This window comes from Mustela lutreola, chromosome 4 (assembly GCF_030435805.1).
Source record: "Mustela lutreola isolate mMusLut2 chromosome 4, mMusLut2.pri, whole genome shotgun sequence".
NCBI classification, from domain to species: domain Eukaryota; kingdom Metazoa; phylum Chordata; class Mammalia; order Carnivora; family Mustelidae; genus Mustela; species Mustela lutreola.
The window spans coordinates 147,882,203-147,905,085 of NC_081293.1; the positions used below are offsets into that span (position 1 = coordinate 147,882,203).

The 22,883-nt window shown below is 33.8% G+C and overlaps 1 long non-coding RNA gene across 1 annotated transcript in view; it reads right to left on the reverse strand.

Annotated features, from left to right (window-relative positions):
* LOC131830400 (uncharacterized) overlaps window positions 1-22,883 on the reverse strand; it is a 52,010-nt gene that overhangs the window by 2,868 nt on the left and 26,259 nt on the right. Inside the window, exon 2 of the long non-coding RNA XR_009353139.1 lies at window positions 17,434-17,587. This is a non-coding gene — a long non-coding RNA (uncharacterized LOC131830400). The remainder of the gene's footprint in view (window positions 1-17,433; window positions 17,588-22,883) is intronic.

Here is a 22,883-nt window from a genome sequence, read left to right on the forward strand (position 1 = left end):
TACCACTCCATTGAATACAACCAAATCATCTTCAAATTCTCTCATATCATATTATCACTGAGAACAAGTAATGTGATTATTAAAGGTCCAATTAATTCTATTAAATACAATATTATTATTTTTTACTCTTTTTTAGAAATTGTGCCACTTATAAACATGAATATTTAACATTTTATATTTCTTTTTATCAGCAGTAAATCTCATAACTCATGACATCTTAAAATCAAAGAAAGAGAGTTCCATTAATATTTTTTCTCTTTAGAAATGTTTTGAACAAAATTGGATTAACGTTATACATGGGCTCATGATGCAAAGTCATTAATCTACATATATGCACCAAATAACAAAGTACCAAACTACATGAAGCAAAAATGATAGCAGTGAAGGGCAAAAATGACAGTCAACAATAATAGTCAGAAACTTTAACATCCCACTATTAATACTGGAAATAATAGCTAGACAGAAGATCAGAAACAGGAAACTTGAATAAAGCTACAAACTAGACATAACAGACATCTATAGAACATTCAACACAACAATAGAATATATGTTCTTCTCAAGTATACATGGAACATTCCCTAGGACAGACCATATGCTAAGTCAAAAAGCAAACCTCAGAATATCTGAAAAGATAAAAAGAAGTTAAAGTATGTTCTTTGACTAGAATGGAATGAAATCACAATCTTTTAGCAGGAAAATATTCGGGAAAAATCACAAATACATTGAAATTAAAACACTCTTGAATAACCCATTGGTCAAATAAATCAAAAGGGAAATCAGGTAATATATTGAGATGGAAAAAAATACCAAAATTTATGGGAAGCAGTTAAACTGGAACCTAGAGGGAAATTTCTGTTTATGCCTATATTAAGAAATTATAAAGAATTCCAGTGAAAATTCTAGCTTTCCTCCATAAGACACAAATGAAACCTAAAGCAAGCAAAAGGAAGAAAATAATAAAGACTACAGCAGAAACAAATGAAATAGAAAATGGAAAAACAATAAAGAGCATCAATGAAACCAGAAGTTTGTTCTTTGAAAAGTCTACAAAATTGGAAAATGTTTAGTTTTGTACACCCGGAAAAAAAGAAATAATACTCAAATAACTAGAGTGAGTAATGAAAGAGGGATATTACTGCTGACTTTAGACAAATAAAAAAGGATAATAAAGAAGTACTACCAACAATTACACACCAACAAAGTAAACAACTTAAAAGGAAATGAACACATTCCTAGAAAGACACAAACAAAATTAACTAAAGGAGACTACACTGGGCATACCTGAGTGGCTCAGTTGGTTACATGTCTAACTTCAGCTCAGGTTACAATCTCAGGGTCCTCAGATCAAGCCCAGTGTCATGCTCTGTGCTCAGTGGGGAGTCTGCTTGTCCCTCTCTCTCCCCCTCTAACCCTCCCCCTACTTGTACTCTCTCTCTTTCTTATATAAGTAAATAAAATCTTTTTAAAAAAAGACTACACTGAAGAGCACTAAACATTGTTGAAAGAAATTATAGACAATAAAAATAAATGGGAAAACATACCAAACTCAAGGATCAGAAGCCTGAACACTATTAAAAAGGCAACACTCCCCAAACTGATCTACAAATTCAACACAATCAGAATCTGAGCTGAATTCTTTAAACAATTTCACAAGCTGTTTATAAATTGCAACAGACCTAGAATAGCAAAAACAATCTGAAAGAGAAGAACAAAGAACAAAGTAGAAGGATTCACACTTTCTGATTGTGAAATATTACAATTAACAGTAATCAAGACAATGTGGTACTATAAGGGTAGACATATAAATTAATGGAATAAAACAGAAAGTGCTGAAATAAACCTATACATCTATGGTCAACTGATTTTTTGACAAGGGTGCCAAGGTCATTCAATGAGGAAAGAATAGTCTTTTTATCAAATGGTGCTGAGACAATTGGCCAGCTACATGCAAAATTAGAGAGTTGGACCCTTACCACACATATTCACAAAAATTAACTCAAAATGGATCAAACACCAAAATATAAGAGCTAACACTATAAAACTGTTGGAATAAAATTGAGGTAAATTTTCAGGACACTTGATTTGAAAACATAAGAGCTAACACTATAAAATGGTTAGGGAAAAAATGGGGTAAATTTTCAGGACATTTGATTTGGCAATGGATTCTTAGATTTGACAGCAAAAGCATAATCTTAAAAACAGAACTGAAAAGTGTGGCTGTGTGCAAGCAGCCCCAGTAGGGCTCAGAATGACCCCAAAGTGAATTCTGTCCTGTGGTAAAGGAAGAAAACCAAACACACCAGTTTTGTGGGTGGGGGTTACCTATTTTTAAAAGATTTTATTTATTTATTTGACACACACATACACAGAGGAGAGAGAGAGGAATACAAACAGGGAGTGGGAGAGGGAGAAGCAGGCTCCCTGCTCAGCAGGGAGCCTGATGCAGGACTCAATCCCAGGACCCTGGGATTATGACCCAAGCCAAAGGCAGACACTCAACAAACTGAGCTACCCAGGTGCCCCAATTTGACTGTGGGTCCCAGCAAAGGAATGTGAGTTGACATCTGGTCTAACTTCAGGCCCCACTCACCAATAAAAGGTTCTCAGGGAGAGGGCTCTCTAGTATGGTGTGACCACAACTATGACAAATACTTGGTCTGTCCCAGCTCAAGCCCAAGGCAGCTCAGACTAGCCACTAACAGCACAGAAACCAAAATCTGCCCACATCAGGCAAAGAGACCCACTGCAGACAACCAGACTGAAGACAAACAGGACTCAGCCACAATAGTAGGGTGCAACACATAGGAGACATTCCCCAAGTACCAGGTTCTGGTGAACAGGGGACATTGCATTACAGGGCACCATAGGACTTCTTCATAAGGCCATTATTTTCAAGAGCAGGAGACATAGCTGACTTTCCTAACACAGAGAAACAGATATATAGATTTAAACAAAATGAAGAGACAGAGGACTATGTCCCAAACAAAAGAACAAGGCAAATTCACAGCAAGAGAGCTAAACAAAATGAAGACAAGCAATATGCCTGATAGAGATTTTAAAGTAATGTTCATAAAGATACCTTCTTTAGGTAGAGAAGAGTGGAGGCCCTCAGTGAGATCCTCAACAAACAGATAGGAAATATAAGAAAAAAACAATCAGAGATGAAGAACTCAATAACTGAAATTTAAAGTACTCTAGAGGAAAAAAAAAGAAACCAGAAGAATGGATCAGCAACCTGTAAGACAGAGTAAAGGAAAGCAGTAAGACTGAACAGGAGAAATAAAAAAAAGAATTTTTAAAAAATGACTAGATTAGGGGCACCTGGGTGGCTCAGTGGTTTGGGCTGCTGCCTTCAGCTCGGGTCATGATCTCAGGGTCCTGGGATCGAGCCCCGCATTGGGCTCTCTGCTCCACAGGAAGCCTGCTTCCCTCTTTCTCTCTCTCTCTCTCTGCCTGCCTCTCTGCCTACTTGTGATCTCTGTCTGTCAAATAAATAAATAAAATCTTTTTAAAAAATGACTAGATTAAGAGAACATGGTGCCACCAGCAAGTATAACAACATTCTCATTATAGAGATCCCAGAGGGAGATCAAAAAAGAAAAAAATAAATAAAAGATGAAGAAAAAGTTTTTTTTTGTTTTTTTCTTAAAGATTTATTTTTTTTTTTTAACAGATAGATCACAAGTAGGCAGAGAGACAGGCAGAGAGAGAGAAGAGGAAGCAGGCTCTGTGCTGAGCAGAGAGCCCGATGTGGGGCTCAATCCCAGGACCCTGGGATCATGCTGCCTGATGCGGGCCTCGATTCCAGGTCCCTGAGACCATGACCTGAGCTGAAGACAGAGGCTTTAACCCACTGAGCCACCCAGGTGCCCCGAAGAAAAAGTTTTTAAGAAATAGTAGCTGAAAACTTTCTGAATCTGAAGAAGGAAACAGAAATCCAGATCCATGAGGCAGAGAGAGCCCCAAAAAGGAAACCCAAGGAGGTCCACACCAAGACACACAGTAATTAAAATGGCAAAATATAGTGATAAAGAGAGAATTTTAAAAACAAGACAAAAGAAAAGTTACATACAAGGGAAACCTCATAAAGTTATCAGCTGATTTTTCAGCAGAAACTTTGTAGGCCAGAAGAGAGTGGCATAATATAATGAAAGTGCTGACAGAAAAAAAAAAAAAAAAAAAAAAAAAACCCTGCAGCTAAGAATACTCTATCCAGTAAGGCTACCACTTAGAATAGAAGAAAAGATAGAATTTCCCAGACAAAAAAAAATTAACGAATTCATCACCACTAAAAAATGTTAAAGGGGCAACTCTGTGAGTGGAAAGACTGGAAGCAGAAGAAAAGCAGGAAGGACAAAAGCAGTAAAATTAAAATATATAATTAAAATTTATACATATACATATACATAAATAAAATTTATACATATACATATAATTAAAATTTATACATATACATAAACCATATATATATACATATATATATACACATTACATATATATGGTTTATGTATATGTATATATATAATGTATGTATGTATATGTATATGTATATGTGTGTGTGTGTGTGTGTATATAAATGAATCAAGAGATTCACAAAAGAAAAGAAAAGAAAAGATTCACAAAAGAAAAGGATGTAAACTATGATAACATGTACCTAAAATGTGGGAGAAATGAGCAAAAATTTAGTGCTTTTAGAATGCAACCATCAACTTAATATAGTGGCCATCAACTTAATATAGACTAGTATATGCATAAGACATTATATTTAAATGTAATGGCAACCACAACCACAACATAAGATGTTATATGCAAATGTAATGGCAACCACAAGTCAAATTTGCATCAAAAATAATAAGATACCTAGGAATAAACTTAATCAAAGAGGTAAAAAACTGTAACCTAAAAACTATAAAACATTGATGAAAGAAATTGAAGACAACACAATGAAATGGAAAAACATTCCATGTTCATGGACTGGAAAAACAAGTACTGTTAAAACGTCTATACTACCCAAAGCAATCTACAAATTTAATGAAACCTATCAATATATGAATAGCGTTTTTCATAGAACTAGAATAAACAATCTTAAGATTTGGATGGAACCACAATAAAACCCAAATAACTAAAGCAATCTTAAAAAAGAAAAACAATACAGGGTTGCTGGAGGGGAGGTGGGCAAGGGAATGGGCTAAATGTACAATGGATATTGAGAAGGGCACTTGTCATGAACACTGGGTGTTATGTACAAGTGATCAATCACTAAATTTTACTCCTGAAACTAATATTATACTATATGTTAGAATTTATATAGAGAATTTAACAACTTGAAACATTAAAAAAATTCAGTTTCAGCCATCATTTTAGTGTTTACTATATATCAGGAATTTTACATAAATTAGTTGGTATTTTAAACTTATTTTAAATTTACTGCTTGATTCAACAAATATTTATTAAGCTCCAACTCTGTGTCAGGCATTGGATCTGTAACAGCAAGCCAAATAAACAAGATATTGAGTCTCACCAAAAAAATGGCCAATAAGCACTTGAGAAGATGCTCAGCATCATTAGGTATCAGAAAAATACAAATAAAAACCACAATGAGATACCACTTCATACCTACTAGGATGGCTAAAATCAAAGTTATAGAATAACAAGTGTTGATACAAGACTTTTAAAAAATTGGAATCCTCATATACTGGTAGAGGGAATGTAAAATGATGTAACCACTTTGGAAAACAGTTAGGCATTTGCTCAAATGATTAAACAAAGAGGCATCAGATGACTTGGCAATTCTACTCCTAAATATATACACCCAAGAAAGGAAAACATATATCCACACACAAGAACTATACATTAATATTTAAAGCAGCATTAGTTATAATAGCTAAAAGGTAGAAACAACCCACATCTTCATCAGTGAACAAATGGATAAACAAGATGTAGTAATTCCATATAATGGAATATTATCAATCCCTAAAAAGGAATGAATACTTACACATGCTACAATATGGATAATAAACCTTGAAAACACTATACTAAATGAAAGAAAATAGTGATAGAAGTCCATATATTATATGGTTTCATTTACATGAAAGTTCAGAACAGGAAATCCCATAGAAATAGAAAGCAAATTAAAGGCTGCTTAGGACCAGCTGGAGGAATGGGAGATAGGAAGGTGATAGTAAAAGGTATGGTGTTTCTTTTTGAGAAGAAAATGCTCTAAAATTGATAGTGGTGATGGTTGTATTTATTTGTAAATATACTAAAGACCATTGAATTGTATACTTTAAATGGATGGACTATATATGTGAATTATACTTCAAGAAAGCTATTTAAAAATTGATAATATAACAAAAAAGTTGATATTATAGTAAAGAGATAGAAATAGATAATATACAAAAAAAAGTAACAATAGAAGAATTAGAGTATTTTGCCAGCATAAGAGATTTTAACATCTCTTCCAACAATTAATGGATTGAGCAGATAAAAAATCAGCTACTGTAGAAAAAAAATTTTTTTAAATATTTTATTAATTTATTTGACAGACAGAGCTCACAAGTAGGCAGCAAGGCAGGCAGAGAGAGAGGGGGAAGCAGGCTTCCCGCCAAGCAGAGAGCCTGATGCAGGGCTTGATCCCAGGACCCTGAGATCACGACCTGAGCCAAAGGCAGAGGCTTAACCCACTGAGCCACCCAGGTGCCCCTACTATAGAAAATTTTAATGATATAACTAATACTGAATAAATAGAACCAAATATTAGAGTTCAATTTTTCTCAAGCACACATGGAACATTTACAAAATCAGTTATGTATAAGGCCATAAAACAACTCCCCAAAGTTGAATGTGTCACACAAAATCCCACTCTGCAACAAGAAAGCAATTAAGTTAGAAATTACTAACAAAAAAATTTTAATTCTGTGTATTTAGAAACTAACTAATTGGTCAAAGAAGAAATCATAATAGACATTTTTAAAATATTTTCACATATTTTTATCCATTTTTAAGAAATCTGAAATGTGATAGAAGTATAATAAATGCCACCTATAACATAATTTTAAAATATCACAAATAAGCAGATTGCAAATAAGTCTTGCAATTTCCCATGGACTGTTTGGCTTATATAATTAGTACCAAAGCAATGAGTAAAAATAAATTTCTAGTTAACAGATTAGAGAGATTACTAGCTATATACAAAAAATTGGATACTGCTGGAAGCCTCCCCTATGATTGGCTTTATGAGTAAAAAACTAACAAGATCAGACCTTTTAAGCTCTTTTCTATAAATACACAATTTTCAGTATCCACTTCCATGGGAGAAGTGTCAGAGAGTTCCTGATTTTACTATCACTCTCTCAGCAACAATTATTTGTATTAAAAAGATATACAGATATGAAGAGTCTGAATAAACAGGGCTTTATATACAAGGATTTTTCCTAAGATGTTCCTTTCCCTACTTAATTCATTCAAAGTTTTAGTACACCCATTTTAATAGGCCTCCCAGAAACAGCATCATAACTTCAACAAGCAAATCATACCCACAATTTTGTTTCATGAGGCACTAGTGATATGATAATTATATAAATGCTCTTGATATTTTTTGACCCAACTTAAAATAGGTTTTCCTTGAGTAAATGGTGTGTTACATACAAGAAACGTTGTACAGAATTAGTAATTTAAGTACAGGTAGTTAGGAATACTATCAAGTTAAAATATTCTGTTTTTTTAAGTTACACACCTATAACTTTCAAGTTGTTTTTAGAACAAAAGTGATTGGCTAAAATATGTCAATCATATATCTGACAGATACAACTACCAAACTAAGTCAAGTTGATTAAGCTACCAAACTAAGATTTCTAGAGTCTAAATTGTCTTTTGACATTTAGAACAAAACTAAAAGCTAAATACTAAAACTGAGACATGGAGCATGGTAGAATTTTTGTTTTAGACATATGTTAGAAATATGAAGTGTTATATGCAACAAAGATTTAAGAAAAGTTTTGACAATATTAAGCTACAATTTCAAGATTCTCAGTAATCTTTCAAGACATATGATGAAGAACAGATATTATTTATAGAATGGATTGGCTTCTTCTAGACAATTCAAGACCAGATAATATCCCTCTATTCAATGGCTTAACCATCATACACACTACAGTTGATTCTCTTAAATATCATACTTGTATGTAATGAACACATTTAACTCCTATTTACTTTTTAAAACAAATGGTACTAATGATGATGACATCGGTTACCATTAACTATTTTCTTTGTACCAGACTTGGTGTCATATGTTTCATGTTTTCTCTCTAATCATCATAGCAACATAATAAGTTCTAGATATTATTATTATTTCTTTTTAAAGATAAAAATCTGAGGCCACAAAATTTTAATTACATCAAGCATCCAGTAAACATTCAATCCCAAGTCTGTAGTTCTTGAAAATCCAGGATCTTTCCTCTATTCCATGATTTCATTTGCATCTCCCTGTTGATCAGCCAGTTACAAACTAAAATCCAAATAGATGTGTCTATCCTCCAGTGTGTGAAAAATATAATATATAGTTGAGAGTTTTTCAGACAACAAGAATTGTCATGACCTTGAGCAGAAGATTTCCTGTCTGGCTTTTGGCTGACTGTACCTACCAAAGAATATCCATGTATTCCCCCAGGCTTCCTTTATGTCATTGGGGCTGTTGGTTTATTTTCATATTGCTTCCCTTTCACAGGAACCTGTGTATTACAATTGGTTTTGAGTAACTTTGAGAGATGAAAGTGTTCAAGTGTCATTTTTCAATCTACATTTTTCCAGTCTTCATGCCCTCTTCTAGAACAGCAGCTCTCATATTTTAATGTGCATAATAAAGCACACCATGGGACTTGTTATAATTGCCACATTCCAGGCCCTTCCCCAAGATTCTGGTTCCTAAGTCTGGAATGAGACTGGGAATTTCCAAATGATTTTGAAGTAGGTGACACTCAGGATGACACTCAGAAAAATGAATGGATTTTATCCTTCTCCTTGATCAACTGTATATAATTATATTCAAATAAGAAGAGTAGAAGATGAGGTCCAGGTTTGGATTAACATAGAGTTATATTCTACAGCTGCTGCTTTCTAGCTCTGACCTAGAACAAATCTCCTAACCTCTCTGAGTTTCAGTGTTGTGAAGATTTAACGAGACAAAATATGAACACTCTTAACTCCGTGCCTATTGCTCACCAAAGTCTTCAAAAAACCTTTTTCTCCCTTTCCCTCTTCCCTTTTAAAGCTTAAATCTTCATACTCCAAATCCAGTTTTCTTTCTCCACAACATTACTAAGAAAGAGCAAAATGCTGCCTGCTAGCAATGTTGCAGCTCAAAAATGCTGCCTGTCTTCTTAAACTCTGATGCATTAAACCAAGGCTAATTATTTCCTTGATGATTAATCTTCTACTCATCGCTAGTTGAATTTTCCACTGACACCAGTTAATTTTGGCATTTTAAGCCTTCTTTGGGTAATAATGCCATTTGTTTAGAGAAAACAGAATAAATATAGAAACTCAACACGTTACAAAACAGTTTATAAAGTACTGTGTTCCAGGGCAGCAAGAATTCACCTGGACTTTGTGGAGACTTACTGTTTCTTTGGTTCCTCTGAATGTGACTGGCAGGTAGCTTTAGTCATACTGGCCTGATCAGCTTTTACTTTAGCTTCAAATAGAAGTAAATTACCTTCTATTACTGGACACACTTCAGTAGACATAAGTACTTTGGAAGAAGCTAAAAGAATACATTCTCTACACTGGGTAATAGCTGTGCCATGGAAGAATACAAAAAAGAAATGTAAAAAGTTGAGTAATTTATACTTTAATCTTCACATATATAGATCCTTGCTATAGGTTCAGGTTGGTGAAATACAAAAGAATATTCTCTCATTTATTAACTTCTTACTGTCTATGGACTTTTCATCTTAAAGGGGCCCTTAATTTAAAATGATTTTCTAATAGAAAGCAAATGGTAGTAAACTTTAAGATAGAATGGTATAATCATTAAAACATTATTGAAAGAATATGAAGTACTTATTTGAACAAACTACTTGCATAGCCAGAAAGAATCTTTAAACTTTAAGTATCTTTACAGCTCTGATTCTTCTCTCCAAATTTAGATTTCATCAGCACCAACAAAAAAATATATGAAAAGTAGCCTTGATGCAGGATTTATTTTGCCATTTTCATTTACAGTTTTCCTACAAACAAAACATAAATATATGGAAACAAAAATGAGATAAAATGGTATTTATCAGTACTTTATTTTATACTTTGTTCCTTTCAGACAATAGCCTACTCTCAAGAATCTAATTTGTAGCATTTATTTCTTCCAGAACTAAGTCTGAAACTTAGCTTTTCTGTTTCTAAGCTGTGTGACACTGGTGATGTTACTCAACTTCTCTGACCCTCCATTTTCTTATGTGTAATACAACAATAACATTAGTTCTCAGAATTATTGTGAGGATTAAATTAAGTAAGCATCTAGGACTGATCCTGGAACATAGTGGGCATTCAATAAAAAAGAATTTTTAATATGCTATGAACATTTTAAAGAAATAACCATAAAGATAAAATAGATCTACAAAGAAAGACAGGCAGGGCATTTCCCAAGACATCTAGTTGTTTCGAGGCATAAAATCATAAAAACTTAGTTGCCATAGGAACTTAGGAAGTCAAAATGTGCATTTCTTTAGAACCAAATGTCTGAGCTTTTGCTATTTTGACATTGGGATCATCATATTACTCTTTCGTTTTAATGAATTTATCAGTGTTTTTTACTATAATCATTGTGTCTGAAGCTCTCCTCTATGGGTTTATCTATGGAATAATGGAAAGTATCTACTAACTTATGGAAAGTGTCTACTACCTTATTAAAATGGAGGTCTTCAGATTTGGTATATAGCTTACTACATAGGGATAACTAAGACTTGAAGGCACATTTCTTTAAGAAGAATTTATTATAGTGATAATAAATTAAGAATACTATTTTCAAAATTTTAATTGTATATAGGCAAAATTACTGAAGCCCCAAAATATGCAACAGCTTGGAGTTTAATTGCAACTGGAAAACTATCCTTTGGAAAGTCTATGTGGATGGAAATATTTATGAGTTGGCACGGAGACCTGGCACAGTACATTTGCTATGGAATAATTTTAACTGTTACCTTGTTTTACAAGATGGATTTTATCTGGTGCCTTTATGGGAAGGCTGAACAAGTCTATACCCTCACTGTACATGCTGAGGTTGCTGTTTTAGTTTCAATTCCAGATATGCTTGAGAAGGTTTTAATAAACATTTTATAGGAAAATGATGAAATGAGGCAAACTAGAAACATTTTCCATGTAAGAACAAGATATTTTACTTGCTCTTTGTTTCATATATCATCAATTTTGCACCAGATTTCAGCAAAAAAAAAAAAAAAAAAAAATCCTGCCCCAAGAATTTTTATTTTTTGGACCATAAACAAACCAAAATCCAAAAGTAAACAAAGACCAAACCAAAGAAGGCATAAAACAATAAAAATCAGAATAATGACTTGCATGTTAAGTGGAAAAAGAAACCATATAATAAGTTTTCTGCTCATTCTGAATATAATCAAACAGGGTGGTCTTCCCTACAAAAGATTCAAAATCCCTAAGTTTACTCTTAAATGGAAAATAGCTATACTTTGGAACCACTGTTAATACTATGTGTCCACCTCTGAATGCATACTTTGAAAATATATCTTACAGAAATATTCTAAGTCTACCAAATCTATATATATACAAAGATGTTCACACAATATTATTAAAATAGAAAAAATATTCAAATAACTAGATTTGTCTAAAGTAAGAAAGTAATACATTATATTCACAGTGGTTTATTCTATAGCCATTGAAAAATGATTTTGTAGGAAAATAAAAGGACATGGGGAAATGTGCATCTGGTCATAAGTAAAAAAAAATAAAATAGTATCATCCTATTTTTGTTTTAAAAATTTGTGCTTGGGGTGCTTGGGTGGCTCAGTCATTAAGTGACTGCCTTCAGCGCAGGTCATGATCCAGGGTCCTGGGATGGAGCCCACATCAGGCTCTCTGCGTGCAGGAAGCCTGCTTCTCCCTCTCCCACTCTCCCTGCTTGTGTTCCCTCTCTTGCTGTGTCTCTGTCAAATAAATAAATAAAATATTTTTAAAATAAATAAATAAAATAAAATAAATAAAAATTTGTGCTTATGTGCTGAAAACGGGTTTTTAGTTTTATTTGTTCATGTTTCTCCATGTGATATAGACTTACATTTTTTTTTGCTTTGAAATTTAAAGTATTTTCTAATATTTCTAGCAATATATATACTTATTATCTTTGTGATAAGAAAGTATTTATCATAATAATAATTAAACATGGAAAAACTATAACTAAGTAGTAGCAACTGCATTTTTACAAATAAGTAGACTATTTCTCTATTGACATTTCTGTTTCCAAACTCATGTCATGGTATTCTTGTGTGTCCAACCCAATTAAATCAACTGAAGAGCCAAGTCTTAAGTCAAGGAAGAAAATTCAACAAAGGTCAAAAGTAAGTTAGGAACTAGGAAACTAGAGCAAAGTCAGAATCCAGAGGACCCAGAAAACATTACACAGGTTATCCCACAGATCAAAGGGCCAGGAACTGAAACCCAAGCAGTGAAAGGCAACTGTTTGTTGCCTAGCTCCATCTTTCATGTTAAAGTGTTTGTGTGTCCATAGATGCATGGGCACGTGTGTGTCAGATTTTAACAGAGTTCTAGAGAACTTAAATTTTTCTGACATTATATTAGGAAAGACAACTTTAAAACAAATACCTTATTTGAATTTGAATTCTAAACTCCAAACCAAAACTTCGTTCTCTAATTTCGGAATGGTTTTGGTGTGCATTTTATAAGAAGCAGATGAGATCGTACAATGCTCAAGAATATCCTTGCTAATGTGCTCCCCAAACTATGAAGATTCTTCCAATATTACTATAGCTATAATGGGAGATAATTACTTCATTTTAAATCCTTACCTCTACATCAAAATAATCTCAATTCAATTACATTTTCTGCATTGGCTGGCAAATGGTTTTGGTTGGGGGGGGTTACCTCTGAATTTGCCAATTTTTCTGAAAATCAGATGTCCAAAAGTGAACCCCTAGCACTAATACATTCAATACCACAAGGATTCCATTCCCAGCACTTTCATAATAATTAATCTTAGATTACATTTGGCAAAAAAAATTTAATATTTTTTATTTTTAGAGTGTGAGAGAGCACAAGTAGGTAGAGGGGCAGAGGGAGAGAATCTTCGATCTGACTCCTAATTGACCATTGAGCCCAATGCAGAGTTCTATCTCACGACCCATGAGATCATGACCTGAGCCACAACCAAGTTAACCGACTGAGCCACCCACACACCCACAGGCAAAAACTTTGAGAACTTGTGTTGTAGTTACAAAGATAAAACAGAACATGCAAACTAGATGATAATTTCAACTAATAATGATGTTATTTATTAAGTTGGTAATAGTAATAACATAGTTTTATTTCATTATACCTGTGACAAAAATATGACCAGACCCAAGGGCTGGCTCTTCAAACAAGTTTTCTAGCTGGTTTCCCAGATAAAACCAAATTTCCAGAGTTCCATCATCTCTTACTGGCAACACCAAGGATCAGAACTACTTCCTCAAACACTTATCCCTGGTCCTAAGAGTCTTTCCTCCCACTTCTCATGGGACCTTTCCTTCATAGCTCATTTCAGTAAGCTAACCAAAATAGCTATTTAGGGTGCAGAAGCCATTTCTCTCGGTATGTAGAGATCTCAAGGTACAAAATAGCTATGTACAGGCCAGCCTCTCAATTTACCTTAGCACAGTTTAACATATAAATCCAGGATTTACAGACATCCCAATTCTATTTCCTAATTCACTTAGCGTGACATAGGAGCACTTTATATATTGGTGATTAACCACATACCTAATGAGTCAACCTGAAAGATATCATATAGTCCACTAGGTGGCAGAGATGTTTACAAGGAAGTGAAGATGAACAATGCCCAAGTCTCCTTAAAAATAGTTCAGCAAGCAGGAAACGAAAAAGAACCTAATTAGAGGAATAGATAGCATTTATAATTTACATAATACATACACATTAAACTGTGAAACCACACATACATAAACAGAAATTCAAATTTTTAACGATATAAAAAGTCTACCACAAATAGTAACAGCTATTTAGCTCAGCCAATACTGTTTATTTTAAATTTTTTAAATAAAATTTGCCTCTCTCTCTCATTTTTTTTTTTTCATTTTTAAGGGAGATTGAACTTTAAAGGAAAACCCAGTTAACTAGGATTTCACTGACAAAAGTAACTTAATTCCAGTCTGTACACCTACAAGCTTTGGGTCTCTTCCTGTTGTCTGTTGTCTGCTATATGTCAAAACTTGCTATTTTATCAGAGTTAATATATCTCAACTCTGGAGGTGACTTGTTGGCCAGAGTTTTCGGGAAGCTTTTTTTTTTTCTGTTCTCATTCTACAGTCTTTGTTTAAGCTATCTTAGAAATTATTCTCTTAACCTGACAAGAACTTCATCTCTCTATATGTTCTATATGACAGAAAGAAGTAAGTCCTGGTAGAAAGAAAATAAGATTTTTAAACCAAATACCTAAATCTGAATCCTGACTTTGCCACTTAGTAACTACCTGATCCTGGACAAGTCTCCTGACATCTTCTAGCCTTTGTTTCCTTCTTAATAAAATGGGACAAAATAGCCAAACTCACAGAAACATCATGGGCATCAAATGAGAGTATGTGGAAAGAATTTTAAAGCATTATACAAATATAAATGATTAAATATATGTGAACATATATAAATATATATGTAAATATGTATTATCACCATTCAGAATTAACAGATCAAATCTGAAAGAAACATAGGACTGAAAAATATCAATGTTAGAAACCTAAAAAGACTAGTTGTAAATGTTCTTCAGGGCCCAACCTTCAAGTTTCTAGAGAAAAAATACTTGGGTTAGCAGAAGGCTATGATTATGACAAGGGCACATAGATTTACCTGCTGAAGAAACTTTATGAACCTTGGCAGAACAACATGAGCAAATAAATGATTCAGATCCTCTTCTCTAGAAGTTAAAACTATGTATGAATATGATGTGTGCTATTTCTGTTTACCCTGATGGAAATGTAAAGCCATATTCTCTAGTACTTCAAAACTAATTACTTTCTTTTGGATTCTTGTCATCTTACTTGAATCCTTTAAAATTCATGCTTAATTGGTTGATTCTCCATTGCACATCTTTCTTTCGTTCTTTTTAATCTACATACTAAGATCAGGTATACTTGAAGTTATTTAAAAATTTTTCATAAAAGGTCTTCATGTAAAATGTATATTTCAATGCAAATAGATTAGCGTATTCTAAAGCCATGCTACTCAAAGTATGCCCACGGACTAGCAGCAACCAGCATCACTTTAAAGCTGGTTAGAAATACAGAATTTTAGGCTCCACACTCAACCCAGGACTTAGACTCTGCATTTTTAATAAGATTCCCAAGTGATCTGTATACAGTTCAAAGTCTAAAAAGCATCATCTGATATTTATGTTTAATTCAACTGTTGTGTCATTTGATCAATCCAAAATATTGACCTTCTCTATAATTCCATTAGACATTATGAACTTTTCTCCTTTTAGCATTTACACCTTTTTTAAACTCCTTAGAACACAGCATGTGAGGGTCTTTGTGATTCAGCCCCTACTGCCTCCTCAAGCTTTTGTTCTCTCCTTCTTCTTTTCCCTCCCTCTCAAGCTGCCTTTCAGAAGTGTTGCAAAACTGACATTAAGAGACTAAAGGTGTACTGCATAGGTTGCCAGTTAGGTATTCACTTTGACTACAGTATTGAATAAGAAAATAAATATGGGGATGTTAGAAAGATTTTTAGCCAGGAAAAGACTAAAGAGGAAGATTAAAGCTGAAAATACTGATGGCTTCATTGAGATTGGCCTGAGTCATCATAGAACCTTCTCTTTCTAAATGTTTTTCATTACATACCTAATTATGAAATTTCTAATTCTGTGTTACCTCCCATTATGGAGAAATAATAGAAAATATCCCCACAATGAGTTGGGACTTTGCTTATGGAGGTGAAGATGGAAGCCATTCTAAACCCAATTTTAAAAGAAGAAGGAGGAAATAAGGAGACTTAGGAGAAATAGTGTTCCATACAATAGAATATGGCAACTCAAAGGATACAGGAGGATACAGAATAGAAACCGTAGATTTCAACACTCAGAAGAATATTTGGGTAACCAAGAGTAAGGAAATATTCAAAAAGATATGGCAAGATTGAACCTTGAGGACCTGCATCCAGAGAGATATGAAGAATCAGATCTTTCTTAGCACGCCATGTAGGACTTCCAACATTTCTTGCAACATGAGACGATAGTACCAGTATTAGGTGAGTATTATACTTTGATTTTAGAAATAAGTTGATATTCAAAGTGATGATCTTTAAAGCTTTTCTAAATGAGAAGACTCAAACTATATTGCTAAAACATACACACAAGATATCATAATCAAAATATCACAATATTATTAAAACTCCACAATTTGACTTCAGAATATTTTGCCATTGGCAATTACAAAGCAGCATGGATTCTATAGGTTTCAATTGCAAAAAATACTATGTCCTTTGAATTGCAACTTAGTATAAACAAATAGAAAGAATGACCAAAGAGGACTATATGTCTAACTACAAACTCATTATAATTAAGAGAATTCGTAAGTCTTATAAAGAATTCTACTGCTTGATGCCATAAATTACATCATAAACTCAGGTAGAGATTATTTTACTTTGAAAAAGTTATTTCAGTCCTCTGCACCTCATTTTTCCCCATTTGTCTAATGCTGATTACTAATCCTCACTTTACCTGGCTTAATTCATAGGAGCTAATAACACAAAGGTCCTATTTGCCAACATACAGTCTGATGGGAATTTTCTTTCCTAATTTTTGAAAGTCTTGCAAAAGCATAAATATTAAATATGATTCATATAAGCATGTAAGAAATTATCATTATTGAAAAGTATGAACTACATGAAATAAAGGTTAGGAAAAACTGAGATAGTTAATCACAGTTAATCCAATCTTTGAAGTCAAATAATTGTATAAGTGACTAAAAGTGTTCCGTATTATTATGTACAAAACCCTAATTTAAATGCAAAGCTTTCATATTTTGTTAGAAAAAAAAATCAAGATTTTTGAGTATTCCATGTTTAAGGCATTCCACTTATTTATACCCTAAAATTATAATTGTATATGAAGGAATTTGATTAGCACTTTGACATAATTGATTTCTTAACTAGAAGGAAGAACCTAGAAATAAATAAAATCCTTACCTTCTCCACAATGTCGAGTTGAAGAGGCAGCTCTCTAGGGCTGCTTGTTCTCAGTCCTGACAGGAAGGAAGTACTCATGGAATTCATTTCCTGCACCAACTATCAGCAGTCCCCAAAGCCATAATGGAAGTCTCACTTCTTGCTTTCAGATGTCCTAAAAAGTCATATATATGCTTTCTCATTATTTTAAAATACAGAAATACACTGATTAGAAAGGAGTATGCCTCTCTGGTGATCATAAACATACATTAATTTTTGCTGAAATTTTAATTTGAGAACACATTTTATCTTTTAGTTCTAAAGAAGTTCTACAGAAATGTTGCAAGAATTACACAAAGTACTTGTGTATCCTTCACCCTGATTCATCAATTGTTAATTTTCTGCCATATTTGCCTCATCTTTCTCACTCTCTATTTATATGTATGTGTATGTATATGAAAAATTTTTCCAGAACCATTTGAAAGTGAATCATAGACACTGTACCCTTTAATACCTTTAATACCATAACCCTTTAATACCTCAATGCGTATCTCTTCAGAAAAAGAATTCTCTTTCACAGACCCAGTATGATAAACAATTTTAGGAAATTTTACACTGAGGCTGTCAACTAATCAGAGTTCATATTCAAATTTCACCAATTATTTAGCCATGTCACCTCTTACTAAGCAGTCTTAACAAATAAACTGAGTCTCTTGGAGCCTCATTGAATGAATTCAGAGTCCATAGATTCTGACCTCACAGATTCATAAAGTTAATTCAACTATTGCCATTTTTCAAAATTTAACAGTGTGAACATCTGCTAGTAGTATAGCAAAGGCTAAAGAACAACTGTTTTCTCAAAGTCTGAGTATAGTACTTGTAGGAGAAGACTTTCTTCTGAAGCTTTCTTAGGGTTTAACCTAAAACTTAGCCTTCATGGCCTTCACAGTTTACAATGGTATCACCAATGTGGGAGAAACTGGATTAACAATTCAGTCAAGGGAATTGCTGGGAGCAATATTAAAAACCACAATAATCTTTGTATGGATGTACAGACTGTTTAGAAAACTCTGGAATATGTCCCAAGAGATAAAAGTACTAATGTTAAGGCTGATTCCTGGGCATCTATACAAAATGCAAACATCATAGCCACTTCTCTGAACAGACTAATAGAAGAGGAAATTCCAGCAGCTTTCAATAAAATTTAATATTTACCTTTGTAAATGCATAAATACCACATTTGATAAATAAAGTTAAAGCATTCTAGTCAAATAGAAATAATACTAGAATAAGGTTTAACTCAATAAGACAAAGAAGGGCATAGCCCTGTGAGGGCCCAAAATGAGGAAATATCAGTTCTCTTACCCTTTTTTAAAAGATTTTATTTATTTATTTAAGAGACAGAGCAAGTAAGAGAGAGCATGAGAGGGGAGAAGGAGACTTCCTGCAAAGCTGGGAGCCCAATGCAGGACTTGATCCTGAGACTCCAGAATCATGACATGATCCGAAGATAGACACTTAACCGACTAAGCCACCCAGGTACCCAATTCTCTTACTTTTTAATCTAGATAAAATCTTTCATTTCTGGTCAAGCTTTTAGAATTTCAGCCACTAAAATACCAAATTTCTTCATATCTGCAATGGAATCTCTTATATGTTGATAAAGAAAAATAATTGAGTCTTTATCAGCTGCATCATAAATGAATTCTATAATATGTAAATATGTAGGTTGTATGACTTAATTAGCTTTATGTTCAAGGAGTTCCTAAATATTTCCAAAAAAAAATTATAGAACATATACACATCATGTATTTTTATCCGTCCAAGGAACTTTAATTGCAACTGCTACTGTACTTTAAAATTGTATATTTATTTAAAAACATTTCTACCAATTCAAAATTTAAGAGTAATTTTTAAAAATAAATTTCATGCCCTCCCTTAAAAATGAGACTATGTATGTTTTTCAGCCAGTTTTTTCAATTTAATAAAAAAGATCTTACCTATTTCTGACTTAATTTAAGCAATTACTAAAGTTATTAGTGTTTTTTTGTTTTTGTTTTTATTTTCCTTTAGAGATCTCTTTTGAAAACTACCAGTTGGGAATTACTCAAACAATATTTACAATCATCTCAATCCCCTCTGTGTGGATATGTAAAGAAGTTTTCTATTTATTTTGTGTAATTGCATTATATATATATTTAATTGAAAATATTTTTTGAATGACAGTACATTTAGCTAAGTTACAGATAAAGATAAACAGTGTAAAAGGAAGAATTGGTTGATAGTTTAATTATAATGTTCTTCTTACAGAAGAACGAAAAAAGCAAGACAGCAAAATGTCCAAACCATGTCAAATGGTGACATCTCACTTGGGCATCATATTCACATAAAAAATGTGGAAGAAGAAATTTAAATATAGTACATAAATCTTAATGCTTCCTTCATTCTTAGTTTCATTTTTAAGGATAATGAAGCCAGGTTTCAATTCAAAAACTTCTTTTAAAATACATCATCTGATGGGGCGCCTGGGTGGCTCAGTGGGTTAAAGCCTCTGCCTACAGCTCGGGTCATGATCTCAGGGTCCTGGGATTGAGTCCCGCATCAGGCTCTCTGCTCAGCAGCTCAGCAGTGAGCCTGCTTCCCCCTCCCTCTCTCTCTCTCTCTCTCTCTCTCTCTCTCTGCTTGTGATCTCTGTCTGTCAAAAAAATAAATAAAATCTTAAAAAAAAAAAAAAAGACAAAGCCTTCCTTTAAAATACATCATCTGCTATAAATAAACTAATTAATAATTAATTAAAATATACTTTCTGGTGGTGCTGCTATGGCCAATGCTGAATATTCCTGGAGCCATCTTACCTCTCAATAGCACAACATATATCCTCCCTGCCTCACTCATTCAACCAATCCATACCTTTAAATAGTAATATTTAAACCCCATATCAAAAGTTTTGAAAAGAAGGGTCACCTAGGAGAAAAAAAAAATTCAAAACTCCTTAGAATGTGAAATGGTATAAGATATGTGAAAGTATGGTAACAGCTGCTAGGCACAGATGAAGTTTTTTGTTTTTTTTTCCAGGGTCGGAAAATCACTAAAAGTCTCTAAGAAGAGTCAGAGAAACCCATGATTTTTGGTGCCATTTAAAAGCTTTATTGCATCTGGGGAGGGTATGTGCTTTGGTGAGTGCTGTGAAGTGTGTAAACCTGGCGATTCACAGACCTGTACCCGTGGGGATAAAAATATATGTTTATAAAAAAAAAAAAAAAAAAAAAGCTTTATTGCATCTTCCATAGCTTTACTCCATGGTTATTTACTTAGAGAAGAAACTGAGGGGACCTAACAAGCAGAATGAACTAAACATTCTATGATCAACTCCCACCTCCCCACTCCCAGGTTTCATTAACTAGAAATACGTTACATGCTTAGCTTCAAGAGAAGCTAAATAAATTGTATTTAACTTCTGCAACTTTTATAGTTAAAGTACCCAAGGGAGAAAGGGGTGGGAAAGGGTATTGAGAATAATAACCAACAGGATCTACCGTATTTCCTTTGAAGAACTTTATACAGTATGTTAGTAATATTATTATAGTCCCCCATAACAAAATATTTTGTTTTTACTCTACATAGTGTACATCTATTTTTGTCCTGGGGTTGATTATTTTATCAGCTCTCATAAGCCTCCCTCTCTCTGATCTCAGCAGCAAGTGACTGCCTGTTTTTTCACAAAAGCTGATAAATCTGCCTTCTGTAAAACCTGGCACAGCTGTTAAAAAAACAGAGGGGGCATGTTCCATGATCGCACTATGGAAGAAAAAAACAAATATACCAATTATTTTATTTAAAGCAAATTCTTCACATTTTAATTTTAATAACTTAATTATTAAATGAAGTAATTTACATCCAGTTTTTCCTTTAAATAACTACTCTGTAATTAGTTGAATGTGGTAAGATGTGCTGCCTGAGGCTGTAAAACCTGACTCTGTGCTTTGCATATTAATTCTGCTAGTTCCCACATGCTTAACCTTTACTGCCAGCTTCTGGAGGATTTACTTTTATATGCTAATAGGTAATACCAGGCCAATACACCTCGTTTCTTTTTTTCTTTCTTATTTATTTATTTATTCATTTATTTTTGGATACTAATCCTTTATCAGATATGTCATTTGCAAATACTTTCTCCCATTCTGTAATTTTTTTTATTGTTTTCTTCACTGTGCAGAAACCTTTTTTTAAAAAAGATTGTCTTCATTTATTTGAAAGAGTGAGAGAGATAGAGCACAAGAGAGGGGAGTCAGAGGGAGAAGCAAAGTCCTGGCTGAGGAGGGAGCCTAATGTGGGCCTCGATCCCTATATTCTGGGATCATTACCTATGCAGAGGGCAGCTACTTAACTGACTGAGCCACCCAGGTACCCAAATACAACTCCTTTCTTAATGGGACCTAGAACCACAGGTCCTTTAGAGTATCTCAAATGAAAAGAAAATAAGTCATATGCCATTAAAACAGAATACCTTAACCTGGGCCGTGGAAGTGAATACCTCAAAGAGCACTTCAGAAATAACAAGAGGGAGCCTGGGTGGCTCGGTTGGTTAAGCAACTGCCTTCGGCTCAGGTCATGATCCTGGAGTCCCAGGATCAAATCCTGCGTCGAGCTCCCTGCTCCACAGGAAGTCTACTTCTCCCTCTAACCTTCTCCCCTCTTATGCTCTCTCTCTCTCACTCTCTCTCAAATAAATAAATAAAATCTTAAAGAAAAAAAAAAAAGAAATAACAAGAAAGTCACCTGCCCAGAAAAACAACCCCTACTTACAAGCAGAAGGCTGTATTTCCAACAAATCAAAACCGCAATAAGATACCACCTCACACTAGTCAGAATGGCTAAAATTAACAAGGCAGGAAACAACAGATTTTGGTAAAGATGAAAAGAAAGGGGAACCTTCCTACACTGTTGGTGGGAATGCATTCTGGTGCAGTCACTTTGGAAAACAGTATGGAGGTTTCTCAAAAAGTTGAAAATAGAGCTACCCTATGACCTAGCAATCACATTACTGGGTATTTACCCCAAAGATACAAATGTAGTGATCTGAAGGGGCACGTGCACCCAAATGTTTATAGCAGCAATGTCCACAATAGCCAAACTATGGAAAGAACCTAGATGTCCATCAAAAGATGACTGGATAAAGAAGATGCGGTATATATATATACATATATATATGTATACACACACACACACACACACATATATATATATATATAATGGAATTCTATGCAGCCATGAAAAGAAATGAAATCTTGCCATTTGCAATGAGGTCTATGGAACTAGAGGGTATTATGCTGAGTGAAATAAGTCTTGGAGAAAGACAATTATCATATGATCTCTCTGATATGAGGAATTTGAGAGGCAGGGCAGGGGTTGTGGGAGGTAGGGAGGGAAAAACTAAACAAGATGGGATCGGGAGGGAGACAAACCATAAG